The sequence below is a fragment of the Nyctereutes procyonoides genome, unplaced genomic scaffold (assembly GCF_905146905.1).
Source record: "Nyctereutes procyonoides isolate TBG_1078 unplaced genomic scaffold, NYPRO_anot_genome, whole genome shotgun sequence".
Lineage (NCBI taxonomy): Eukaryota > Metazoa > Chordata > Mammalia > Carnivora > Canidae > Nyctereutes > Nyctereutes procyonoides.
The window spans coordinates 7,252,501-7,264,901 of NW_026575040.1; the positions used below are offsets into that span (position 1 = coordinate 7,252,501).

Sequence of the window (12,401 nt, forward strand, 5' to 3'; positions counted from 1 at the left end):
GGTATAGTTGTAGCTGCAATTATAGGCTGAATCTTTGTCCTCCCAGACAGAAGGCTTCTGCAGGCAGGGACTGCCTTTAATTCATTCACTGCCCCAGCCCATCGCTCAGAGCCACCTACAGGCCATCAGTGAGGACGGTAAGAAAAGGGGGTCAAGAGGTTCACACTTTGGGGGCCCCAGGGTGGCTCAGTGGTTGAACCCTGCCTTCTGCTCAGGGCGTGATCCTGGGGTCCTGGGATTGAGTCCCACATCAGGCTCCCTGCCTGGAGCCTCCTTCTCCCTCTGCCTGTGTCTCTGCCTCTCTCTGTATCTCTCATGAATAAATAAATAAAATATTAAAAAAAAAAAAGAGGCACACACTTTGCAAACACAAAAGAAAGAAGTCATGGGGACATAACATACAGCATGGTGACTACAATCAATAATATCATTGTGCGTACTGGAAGGCTGTCAAGAGTAGATCCTTTTTTTTTTTTAAACTTTTATTTATTTATTCATGAGAGACACAGAGAGAGAGGCAGAGACACAGGCAGAGGGAGAAGCAGGCTCCATGCAGGGAGTCCGACGGGGGACTCGATTGCGGATCCTGCGACATGACCCTAGCAGAAGGCAGACGCTCAACCACTGAGCCATGCAGGTGTCCCTCAAGAGTAGATCCTAAAAGTCAGCTTGGTATGGGGACAGACGGCAACCAGATTTACCGTGGTGATCCCCTTGCAGCGCCCACAGACGCCAAATCATGACCGTGTACACCTAAAACCACTATGATGTTACGGACCAATATACTCAATCAAAAAAATTTAAAGGAAAAAGAAGTAACAACCCAGTCATTTGGGTTAACAGTATCCCAAACCTCACAGCCTGTTGCTGACAACGATTTACTTCCAGGATTCATTAACAAACCCCTCCCGCTCCTGGAGAAGAAACATCTTTCCCCTCCGGTCAAGCAATAAAGTCACAGAAGGGGCCTCTGTGGACAAAGTTAATAAACAGCTAAGTCAGGAGAACAAACAAAACCAAATCAGGGCGGGGGGGGGGGGGAGGTGGGGGGGTGGCGGGGGAAGCAGGCTGCATAGCCCTGGAGTCTAACACCACTGGGCTCCGCCACTCCCCATCTGCCCAGCGGGTGGGCTGATTCACTTCCTGTGTCATGTCCAGGGGCAGGAGGCAGGAGAGGGGACAGGGGCCTGCAGAGGAGGACGGGCTGGGTCCTGAGGGCGCACACAAACCATTAGTCACTGGCCGGAAGGCTGCTGACCTTAATGGTGTGCTGACCACAGGCCTGTCCCCCCCCACCCCCCCGCCCCACCTTCTTATGTAACCCAAGGTCTGGAAGGCAAAGTGGACTTGGCCTTGGTGCTCAGCAAGACGCAGCAGCCCAGAGCCTCCCTTCCTCTCATAGCTCACGTCTCGCCCTACAAGCCCCTGGAACCCTACCCCCAGGCTCCTGGTGCATGCACAGCCCATACTTCTAAAACAGGGGCTAGCAAAAGGAAATGTGTGCCCCCCCCACTCTGCCGCCCTGAGGGTAATCACATGGGGGTCTTGAGGGATCATCCAACCCAGGGGTTCTCAGCCAGAGATGATTTTGCCTCCGGGGGACATTCAGCAACATCTGGCGACATCTTTGGTTGTCAAGACGGAAGAGAGAGGTGGTGCATCTGGGGTCCCGTGGGTAGGAGCCAAGGATGCTGCTGAGCATCCCATCACGCACAGGACAGCCCCCATGACATAGAACCCTCCAGAAGAACTATCCCAGACATCAGCCGTGCTGAGGCGAGGAACCCTGATCTAGGCTGAGCTGTCCTTCACAGATGAGGAAACTGAGGCCCAGGAATCGACTGGGCCAAAGTTGCACTGTGACGAGATAGTACCAGAACCAGAACCCAGTTCTTTGGAACTCCTGGGTGGCTCAGTGGTTGAGCATCTGCCTCTAGCTCAGGGCGTGATCCCAGAGTCCTGGGATCGAGTCCCACATCGGGCTCCCTGCATGGAGCCTGCTTCTCCCTCTGCCTGTTCTCTGCCTCTCTCTGTGTGTCTCATGAATAGATAAATAAAATCTTAAAAAAAAAAAAAAAAAAAAAAAGAATCCAGTTCCCGTCAGCCACACCAGCCTTCAGCTACCCGGAGTGCAGTGACCAACCCAGAGGCTGGCAGCAAGCTGGTCGAGGGGTCGAATGTGGGAGCGAGAGATCGAGAAGCCCATGATGGCTGGGCTCTGTGCCTCCGACGGGTTCCCAATCATCCCACCAAGGCCAGCGTGGCCACAGGGCTCCCGAATAATCAAAGGGGAAGAATGTCTCACGGGCTGTGGCGTGCCCAGGCATCATGCCCATCTGACACCTAAGCGGCATTCACTAGCTCCATGCCCACAGAGCACGCTGTGGGTGGCCCTGGCCTGCTTCAAGGCCAGGAGCGAGGACAGCTCTGTAGAATTAACCCTGCCTCCGAGGACACAGCGCCACTGTGCAGGCATTACACCTTGGATCACAGCTTTGGGGAACCCCACCTCTTCTCCTAGATCCTACAAACGATTATGTCGCACCTGCTGGCTTCTCACTGCCGCCTACGTAATTCCAATATAAAGTCTAGAGTCACCCTCGTCCTCTCCCCCAAGGAACCAGCACTGTGTCCCCACCCGTGAGCCAGGCACCAGGCGTCAGAGCTGAGAGGGCAACCCCATCACTGAAGAAGGACTGACTCACATTATGTCACAACAGGAGTACTTTTCCATCCCCTGTTGCTGAAAGCCACCAGACTTGTGGCGATGGCAGTGATAAAGAGAAGGCCAGGGGTCAGAAATGCATGAACTCCGTCTCAGGTCTGGGCCTCCTCCACTCCAGGGCAACGGAGCCCACAGAGAGCAGCTGGGGAGCAAGGACAGGGGGAGCTACAGTGGCTGGGGACACAGGAGTCACCACTACACATTCATGGCTTCCGACAAGTGTTACACATGTTCCCTCCACCTCCCTGTCCCTCCCTCCCCGATTTTTCCAAGCAGCTGGTAAACTCCTATACATCCTTAGAGGCACAATTTCTGGGTGTCTCCCCCCAACACCAAGGCCCAGGGGCATTCCCACTCTTAACTTGGCAAACCACAAAGACAACGGGCAAGGATTTGGGGGTCAGGAGAGGGGGAAGTAGCCAAAGCTCCCAACGAATCCACTGCGTGGGCCTGTACAAGGGGAGCTTCCTCTGTGAGTGGCCAGTGGCCCGCCATCCTGGCCTCGGGACTCTCCATCCGTCTGTCTGTGTGGCCTGCTGGGTGGTCGTGCCTGGCAACCAGCTAACGATTATGGAGTGCTCATCCTCAGTATTACAAACGTAACCATCCCCCTCCGAGCAATCAGGAAAGAGGGCAGCAGCTACATTTCCCCCAAGTGTGAGGAAATGTCCCACCTCCCCCCTACACCCTTGCCAGCTGCCTTGGAGAGTCTTCATGCCACACCTCTTCTCCAGATGACCCCAGGGTTGACAGACTTTTGCCTTAAAACACAGATAAAATTCCTTTGCTGAAAAGACAGCAGCTGGATGAAAGATGGGGGGGGGCGGGGGGGGCTGAAGCCGCTTGGCGCATGCCTAGGCATGTCCCATATTTTTGATCGCATGGAAAGTTCCAGCTTCTACGGCAGACCATCCCTGGACCTCTACCCTACCCCCACCGTCGACGGTTTCTCCACCCTGCGTATCCCTACACCTGTGGGTCCTGCAAGGAAACCGCTCTTATCAGGTTCCTAAGTGAGGCTTCAGAGCCCCAAGCTTCCGCCAGGACCTTGGGCGGAATAATGTCCTCACTCTTGGGCCCACACAGCTGGTCACACCTTCTCAGCCTGGTTTGTTATCCCTGGCCCAGTGATCTGGAGCTCCGTCCTTTCCCCCAGCGCTGCCAGGGGGCCCGGCGTTGGTTCTCCAGTGTCCTGGGAAAGGGGCACCGTGTTCACCACTAACCGAGGAACTGCCCACCTCTGGAGAGCAGCACTGCGAGTTCTCTTTTAGGGATGGGGTCTGATGGGGAGCACTCCTCCTTGGCTCTCTCAAATCATCCTGTGTTGGTGGCCGTCTGCTCAGCCGAGGAGCTGCCCTTCTATGTGACCTGAACATTCCTCCCAAGGCAGCTCTTAAGCACCTCGAACAGCCAGGCGTAGGAGACAGAAACCAGGCTAAAACAGCCAGGATATTAGACGGCGATAAATAGTATGGAAAATAGAAGGACGTGACCTCTAGTGTTCTTCCAGCTGAGATGTTCTGAGTCTAAAGCTCTTCCTCTACTGGGTTCTTGTTAAGACTCGGGAACTGGCAGTAGGAAGCTGGGCAGGGACGTACTACGTATGTGCAGGGACAGCTGGTGGTAGGACTACCTACGCTCTCACTGGCCTCTGCCAGGGAACAGAACTGACCAACTCTGAGGGCCCTGGTCTGTCCTGAGGCCAAAGCAGCCAGCTGGGTCTGCTGAGGAGTTCAGGGGTACGGGGTTCCAGGCAGGGCCTCAAAAGGCTTCAGAGCACTGCCATGGAAAGTCCTATACCCCTTGCTGGGCTTCCCCCACTAGACCGTGGCCTTGAATGAGCCAGACACTAACCATCTCCACCTCTAGGGACTCTCAGACCCCTCTGGTCTCCCCCTCCTGTAGCCTCCCCCATATGATAGAAGGATTATAAATGCCCATTTTCCACCAATTTTAGCAATTTCTCTTCCTGTAGAGACTGTTTTTGATCAGTGAACACTTCCTGCGAACCTACTGTATGCTCAGGATAGGGCCAGCTCTCTGAGGGAGACCAAGATGCGTGCATGGTCACTTCCCGGACTGAAGGCACAGCCCACGTGGGGAGGTCAGGTCAACACACATGCACAGAAGCCTACAGAGGGCCCTATGGATCACTCACTCATGAAATCACGCAGACTCTCTTGTGCCTATGCTACAGATGAGGAAACTGAGGCCCAGAAAAGCAAGTTCTCTGCTCTCAATCCATGGTTGCCCCCATGAACGGGTAAGGAGAGGGACGAGGCAAAGCAGAGTCATGGTTCCAATAAGATTTCCTGGAGAGCTGGGTAGGATGCTGGTGCACATGGGACAGGGCCCTCTGGCTCCCCGGACAGGGCCACGCTGGGCACGTAACCATCTCCCTCTGCTTCTCCTTGGCCTGATGCGAAGCGGGTCTGGGGTAAAGGGAAAGCCTACCTGTCTGGAAAAGCACATGGGATTATGGATGTGCTCGCTGATTTAGAAAGCATCGAACTGCCGCAAGTGGGTAAGGATGTCAAGACCCCTCGGTGGTGGTGGGCACCTTTCCAGTCCAACCATTCAGAGTACTTTCTTTCACTGCCAAGGGCACAGATGTGTCAACTGGAAAAGAATCCCTGTCGTTGAAGGTGAATTCATTCAGTTCTGTTGCGCACCTCCCGCGAGCCAGGTGAGCCAGGTGAGCCAGGTGAGCCAGGTACTGGGGCTAGAGAAGTGAGGCCCCCAAATGGGCGCCTGGTCCTCCTGCGTCCTACAGCTCGCCAGGGAGGAGTGCGCTGAGCACTTGTACTTCTCCGCGGAGGTGCTCTCTCCTGAACCACCTCTTCCAGGAGAAGAACCTCAAGGGGAGAGGGGAGAAGGCATGAACCCCAGCAGAAAAATGGAGAACCAACCATCCGGCTCTCGGAGACTGGTTTGAAGTTCAGATCTACCATTTTTTTCCCCAGCATATTACCTAACCTCTTTGAGCTCCCCCACCCCCCACCCCTTTTTTTTTTCATTTGCAAATGGAACAAGACCCAACTGCCTCACTGGTTTATTGTGGGGAGGAGATGAAATCAGGGAGGCGCCCCCAGGCGCGCACGGAGCCGGGCCCTCCTGGCAACCAAGGCTGCGGGCTGCGCGCTCGGCTCACCCGGGCCGCGGGGCGGGGGCTGCGGGGCTCTGGGGGTCCAGGGGGGTCCAGGCCCGCCGTCCCTCCCGCGCTCCTCTGCCTGCGGCTCGGGGGCCTCGAGGGGAGCCCCCGCGGGGGGGCGGGCGGACGCGCCGGGGTGTCCCCGCGGCTGGGCCCCCACGCCAGCACCCGGGAGACCCGCCCCGGCACGCGCACCCCTCCCGGCGCCGCGGGTCCCCCGCCTCCTCCGGCCGCCCCGGGGCGGCGGGGGGCGCGAAGGTAAAGGTCCCTCCCGGCCCGGCCCGCGGTCCCCATCGCGGGTCTCCGCGCAGGGCCTGCGGGAGGGCGAGACGCGCATCCCCCGAGTCCGCGGCCCCCGCGCGCCGCCCCGTCTGTGCACCTGCGCACCTGCGCGCCCGGGACCCCGGCGCCCGCTCCCCGACGGCGGCCCTCGGGAGTCCCGCGCTCGGTTACCTGGGCTCCGGGGGTCGCCCGCGGCCGGGACAGTCCTCCGGGCCGCCGCGGCCCCCAGCCACGCGGGCGCTGCACCTGGCCCGGCCGGTCGGCGCGCCTCCCCGCGGGTCCCGCCCCCGCCGGGGCCCTCCGGCGCAGGGCGGGGCGGGGCGCGCCGGGCCTGGGGGGCGGGGCCGAGGGCAGGGGCACCCCCACACCCCACACCCCCCGCGCCCGCCCGCGTGCCCCCGACGCCCGCCCCGCGCCCCGCTCGCCGCCCGAGGCGCCGCAGCATCCGCGCTGCAGGTGCAGTCGCGAGGGGCGCACGGGCCCTCCGGCCCCTGGACCCCTGGGCGCGCCCCACGGCCCCCACCCCCGCTCCGGCCCGAGGGCGGGCAGCCTGCCCTTCGGAAGAATGCGCGGGGTGGAGCCCAGGGAAGGGAAAGAAACAACAGGGTACCCGCAGCCCCACCCCGCCCCGCCTCCCCGCGCCCGCCCGGCTCTCTCCGGAATGCCCCTGCCCTGCCCAGCTCTGCCAACCTCAGCCTTGCCCAGGGCTCCGCTTGCTTCCCGGCGCTGGAAGGCGCTGGGCCTGGCTGTCTGCCACTCAGTGGACACGGCGAAGGAGTTGAAGGGACACGGGACAAAAAAAAAAAGCAACAGCCACGCAGCCTGTGTGGTGGCTACTCCCAGGTGCTGAAGGGACAGGTTGCAGCTACTTCCTGTCTGCCCCCTGCCCACCCACCCCCCAACGGGAATTCTGGAAAATGCTCCCTTTGGATAAAACTCCCAGACTGAAATGGGGGTTGTCCTTCCTCCCCCTCGCCCAGGCTTCCTGAGTCCTCTCTGCTTCCCGCCTTGCGGGACACAGTGGAAGGGGCACAGGCCTGGGAGCCCAGAGGCCTCCACTTAGCTCTGTGACCTTGGACCGGTCTCTATCCCTTTCTGAGCCTCAGTGTCCCCATTTGCTGCAGTTGATTATCTCTAAGGCCCTTTTTATGGATCCCGAATTGTGCTATTGGCATCTTGTGTAGGTTTTCCTGTAGCTTCGCCTCATAAAGGAGTGAGTGTATGTGCACGGGTCTCTGTCTAGACTGTCCTTTCAGGTGTAAGCTCTCGAAGGGAAGGGACGAGGCCACGCAATCAGGCAGCCAGCCTGTGCAAAGCGGAGCTTGACAAGACTGATCAGCGTAGGGAGAGCGGATCCCAGCCCCAGCTTTGGCTGAACACGGAGTGGCCTCGGACAAGTCCCTCGTTAATAACCCAAGGGTTTGGGGGACGAAATGACATAGGAGATGTGAAGCCCTTTGAAGGGGAAGGCAAGGCAAGGGGCTTTCTGACGTCATCTCTTGATGCCTGTGACAGTGATGGGCTCCGGAGGCAGAACAGGGTGTGAGGTGTTCTGTGTTCCCCACCCTGCAGAAGCTGCGCACTCAGGGAACAGAGACAGCCTCTGCACCCCCACCCCCACCCCCCACCCCCCACCCCCCGCAGGCTCCTGCCTGCTGCAGGGCTCTCAGGGACTGAAGAGGGAAGATTAAGAGTCTCCCAAAATCTGAAGGAGGGTGGTTTGTGGATTGCTCCTTAATTCAGCAGCATGTCTTGGCCAAACACCTGGTTGGCAGGTGCCGCAGCCCACCACGTCTGCTGCAGGGAGAGCCTAGCCTAGCCAAATGGCAGAACAGGAGCCCCCTGGAGAAGGATGTGGAGTGAAGAGGGCTGCTGTGGAGCATACAGGGAGGGCTTTCGACCACGTGGAGAAGAATAGGGAGTATTGGGCTCAACACCCCTCCAGAGAGGAGGAGTGATGTGCCCAAGATCACACGGTCAGCAAAGGTTGCGGAGCTAGGACTTGAACCAGGACGTCAGGACTCTGTACAGGGTTGGGGACCCAACCTGTGTGGCCCGAAAGAACTGGAAGCATGGGAAGGACTGGGAATGTTCCAGTGACTGAGAAGAATATTCTAGCCCAGGAGGAGGAGCTGAGCCAAGGTACAAAGATGGGGAGAGAGGGGAGGGTGCCAGAGTCCCAGGGAGGTTGTGCAAAGCCAGGCTGGGAACTGCAGACCTTGGAGGATTTTGAGGCCACACCAGTTGGGAGGTACAGGCACAGGACATTTCCTGGAGAGACACAGACCCCAAATTACCCCATGAGGCAGCAGATGCCACGTCAAGAAGGCAGTGAGGTGACATGGAAAGAGCACCAGGAGTCAGGCAGCCTGTATTCAAACGGCCTTGAGCAGCCGTTTCTCCTCGCTGACCCTCAGTTTTCTTACCTGTACGGTGGGGGTGGGGGGGTCAGCATCTTGTCCCCTGCAGGGTTATTGTGGTGACCACAGATTGCATTTGGAAGTGTGCTGTGCACTACAGAGTGCTGAGCGAATTAAAGGTTTTGTTGTTTTCTCTTCAAGGACCTCAGTGAACATTTGTGGAACTGACCCATGCTGGGCTGGGCGCTGCCTCTCTTCTTGGCAAGGAGAAGATGGGCCACAAAACGGGGTGCATCTGCAAGTGATCAGGGGGACCGTGGGAGGGGAAAGACAAGGGCTTGTCACTCAAGTGTCAGTTCTCCCTGGGACACTTTCACAACACGATGCAAATACCCTTTTGGGGAAGACGGTTCTTCTCCATCCATATGCCTTGGAGTCTCTCACCGCTCCCCTTGCCCTCCCTGGCACCTGGGTGTGCAGGGTGCCCAGTGTCAGAAGTCCTTCTCCCAGCCAGGAGCCTACTCCGCAGGGGGCTGGCCAACTCCTCCTGGAGGGGCCCAGATGTCTGTCCTCTTTGTCCCAAAGGCCTCATCAGACAGCAGGAACCGTGCACCTGCCTTTCACAGCAGGACTCAGGTGCCTCGTGCATTCTCCCTCCTCTCACGGCTGACCCTCACTCAGCTCCCAGGTTCTGTCCCTCCCCTCGGGTCCCCTGAGATGGAATCTTCAGGCCAGGCTTACGGCTCCACTTTGCAGATGAGAAAACTGAGGCCGCAGTCAGGGAGAGGGGTCAGCACTGCCCAACAGCACCTCTGGCAAAGCTCTTTCCTTGTTTCGTTGGGACTGGAAGTATTAGGCTCATCCCATGGGAGAAGAAGTGGCTGCTCAGGGGCACTGCATGATCGAGGAGGACTCCAAGAGCTTCCCTTTGGGCCACTGCGATCTGCACCTTGGCCTCCTAAGGCGGCCGAACAGATCACCACAGATGCAGAGGCCTAAAGTCGCAGAAATGTACTCTCCTGCTATCCTGGAGGCTAGAAGTCTCAAATCCAGGTGTCAGCAGGGCCACACACCCTTCGAAATTTCCATAGGACAGTGAGTCCTTGTCTCTTCCAGTTTCTCGGGGCTCCAGGGGGTTCTGGGCTTGTGGTGGCACGACTCCAGTCACACAGCCTTCTCCCCTGTGTCTGTCTCTCTGTGTCCTCTCTTATTTGTATAAGGGCTCACCACTGGCTTCAGGAGGAGCTCATCTCAAGATCCTTAACTACATCCGCAAAGACACTTTTTCCCAAATAAATTCACAGTCACAGGGACTGGAAGTTAGGACACGGTGTTGTCTTTTTAGGGGACACCGATCAGCCCAATACGATGTCTTTCCTCCTACTGGGGACCTTGCACGGTCCCTCAATTTCTCACCACCTCTCAGCTGCCTGGCAGAGGGACTCCTACGGCATGTTGCCCCACTAGGTTGTTTAGGGAGGAGATAGGAGGCTATAGCCACATGGGGACCTTGCTGGGGGCGTGAGTTGGGGGACTCACCTCCTTTGGATTCCTGTCCCAGCACCTCCCAGTCTGCCTATGGCTGTTTCAACAGCACCCTTTGTGCCTCTTTCTCTAACGCCTCTCCATTATGGGGTACCTATGGGAGAGATGCCCTCTAGGAGGACGTGCTCACCACCCCCTATGCCCCAGCCCCTCTGCTAATGCTGGGGGGGGGGGCTGACAGTCACCAAGCTGTGAGGAGTGACAAAGCTTTGCATTCCTTACAGAGATCTCAGACCCCCAGGCGACCCCTCCCCAGGTGTGGATGCGTTTTCAGAGCAGGATCGAGGGAGCTGGTCTGTGTGGAGGGGAAGATGCTGAGAGGGGAGGAGGGTGACCACCCCGTTCCCTCGCCCGGGGCCAGGGCCAGGCCACAGGACCATGCTTAGGGCCTGCACTCCTGCCTCCCCAGAGGAAGACCACAAGGGCTGTCATCTTGGATACCTGGAGGAAGCGCCAGGCTGCCCCACCGGGTGGGGTTCTCAGGGCCAGGATCCATCAAGAACCAGAGAGTCTGGAAGGGCCTTCTGGGTCATTTGACCTAAGGAGTAAAGATGCTCAGGGAGAAGCAGCAGAGACACCGTGAGGGAGCCCACAGACCACTGGTGTCTCACACGCGAGCATCCTAGGCCAGACCAGATCTGTGCGGCCCACAGGGGCCCGCAATCCACTCTACAAGGGGCTTGGGCCACCCCAGTTTGCAAGGGGAGGGCGACAGGACTGCAGCAGCAGAGAAGTGCACAGATCTGTTAGGGTGGAGGGTGTCTTTGGGTGACTGGGGGGGGGCACACATGGAGATGATAATGGGGATTAGCCCCCTGCTCCCCAAACACCATCATAACCCACAGTAACCTCTGTCTTCTCCTCATGGCCTCTGTCCCCGCATACAAAAATGACCTACCAAGAAAATGTAAGATCTAATCCAGTGGTTCTCAGTCCTGCCAGACGTCAGCACAGCCCCCAGTTGAATCCAAATCTCTGGAGGCGGGGCCTGGGGCTTCTTGAAGGTTCCCCAGGTGGTTCTGAGGAGTAGCCAGTGTGGAGAAATGTTAGTCCACCCCCTGGGGCTGCCTGACTCGCAGTGCGCCTAGAGAGCCGAGGCCACGGGTGTGTCCTCAGCAACCTGCCCGCAATGCCCTGGGTTGGGCCCAGCTCGTGGCAAATACCCACCCAGATATGGGGGAGCCTGCCCTGCCGGCTCCAGCGCCAGCATGCTGGTGTGCTTGCCCCAGCAGAGACTGAGCTGCACTTCCTACCTGAGTGGGGGGCCATCTGTGCACATGGCCAGCGCTTCCCTGGGTTTCTCCTTCTGCTGTCCCCCTGAGCTCCATGCACCAGGTGTGGACGCAGCACCTGCTGGAGGTGAGTCAAGCTCTCCAGGAGGAGTGCAGAGGGATGGGGGGCCTCCTCCACGCAGCCTGGGGTTATCTGCTCTCAGTCCGAGGCTGCAGCCTCTCCTCCAGGACTAACTGCCTTTAAGGATTGTCCTCCCCACCCCAGCAAAGGCCCACTGCCCCGCTGAACCGGAGACCCCTCCTCCCCGACCCCCAGCTCTTTCTCAGCCCCCAGGTCCCAGCTGTCTGCAAGCTCCAGGCAAAACCTGGACTCTCTTTCCAGAGCCACATGCCAACGCATCACCTTTGACACAGCAGTGCCCCACCTGAGAGTCTACCCTAAGGGAATAACCCTCAAAAACTGAAAAAGCTGGACGGCCCTGGTGGCTCAGTGGTTTAAGTGCCACCTTCAGCCTGGGGTATGATCCTGGAGACCCGGGATCGAGTCCCATGTCAGGCTCCCTGCATGGAGCCTGCTTCTCCCTCTGCCTGTGTCTCTGCCTCTCTCTCTCTCTCATGAATAAATAAATAAAATCTTAAAACAAAAACTGAAAAAGCTCTTGGAACAAAGTTGCGGCGTTATTTCTGAAAGCAGGGAACTGGAAACAGCTTCGGAGTGCAGCCCCAGCGCGATGGGGAGCAGCAGCACGCCCATTGTAAAAGCTAATTGTGAGCACGATTGCAACACGGGGAATCACTAAAGATACAGCGTTGAGTGCAAAATTGCATTGGGCGGGAGTTCAGCGGTGGAAAAGTTGTATATTTGTCCCTACAAGGGCCAGACGGGGGAAAAAAAAAGAGAAAGAAAAAAAGAGAAAAGAAAACCAGTATGCCCTTTATTTAAAAAGGTTTGTGATTGGGGGTGATTCCTTTTTCTGATTTCTGAACTTGTTGTAATATTGTTTGTGCAATAAATATTTGAATGAATATTTAATAATAGTGATTTTATTAGTGCCTTGTTCAGGGAAGGCTGTTGAAGACGCCCATTCAAGCTCAGGTGTAAATGA

The 12,401-nt window shown here is 57.7% G+C and overlaps 1 protein-coding gene across 3 annotated transcripts in view; it reads right to left on the minus strand.

The window, feature by feature from the left end:
• The window catches only part of PAQR5 (progestin and adipoQ receptor family member 5), a 71,079-nt gene extending 64,652 nt beyond the window's left edge, over positions 1-6,427 (minus strand). The window contains exons 1-2 of one of the 3 annotated variants that reach the window (XM_055319726.1): positions 6,330-6,418; positions 5,180-5,344 (exon numbers count right to left, since the gene is read on the minus strand). The gene's annotated coding sequence lies outside the window, so the exon portion shown is untranslated. Of the gene's footprint in view, positions 1-5,179; positions 5,345-6,263; positions 6,283-6,329 lie in introns of those variants that run through there. The other 2 variants (XM_055319725.1, XM_055319727.1) reach the window with 2 other exon arrangements.
• Positions 6,428-12,401: the final 5,974 nt, after the last annotated feature.